Source organism: Ictidomys tridecemlineatus, chromosome 3, assembly GCF_052094955.1.
Source record: "Ictidomys tridecemlineatus isolate mIctTri1 chromosome 3, mIctTri1.hap1, whole genome shotgun sequence".
Lineage (NCBI taxonomy): Eukaryota > Metazoa > Chordata > Mammalia > Rodentia > Sciuridae > Ictidomys > Ictidomys tridecemlineatus.
The window spans coordinates 137,581,596-137,582,197 of record NC_135479.1 but is presented as its reverse complement, the minus strand read 5'-3'; the positions used below and the strand labels follow the sequence as shown (position 1 = coordinate 137,582,197).

Sequence of the window (602 nt, the reverse complement as noted above, 5' to 3'; positions counted from 1 at the left end):
GTTATGTAGATTTCATTATCATTGCCCTTGCATGAGCTATTAATAGCATATTTCTGAGACACTTCATGTATGCAAAATCTAGACAGGAGGTTCAGGTCTACTTGAATTGTCAAATAGAATATAGCATGTCATCCTAAGGTCATAGTTTTTAAGTTCCTTGACTGAACCAGTTGGTTATTTTTATTCAAATGATGAAAAGGTGTCTAGATTTTTTTTTTTTTTGGATGCTGGGAATCAAACCCAAGGCCTCTTGCATACTAGGTAAGCACTCTACCACTGAGCTACACCCCATCCCTATTTCTTAATTTTTAATATAGATCTTCCTGTACCTTCTGCTGAACCATGATTGAAATATTACCCTTAAGGAATGATACTGAGTGTCTCATGTATGCCAGTCTTCTAGTCTAATTGTGTACATGTATCTCTATTACATTTTTATAAGATGAGTTACATATGAAAGTTTCGAGGCTAAGCTCACAGAAACTGTAACTATCCATTAAGCTTCACCTTATGTTTAAAGAGGTAAAAGTGATACTGAAGATGAGTAAAGTACATCCCTGCCTGTCCTCACTAAGGGTACAGGAAATTCCTTCATGGTTCTA

General features: G+C 35.7%; 1 non-coding gene across 1 annotated transcript; it reads right to left on the bottom strand.

Annotated features, from left to right (window-relative positions):
• Positions 1–219: 219 nt before the first annotated feature.
• Positions 220–291, bottom strand: Trnat-agu (transfer RNA threonine (anticodon AGU)). Its single transcript has one exon. It is a non-coding gene; the product is annotated as a tRNA-Thr (tRNA).
• Positions 292–602: the final 311 nt, after the last annotated feature.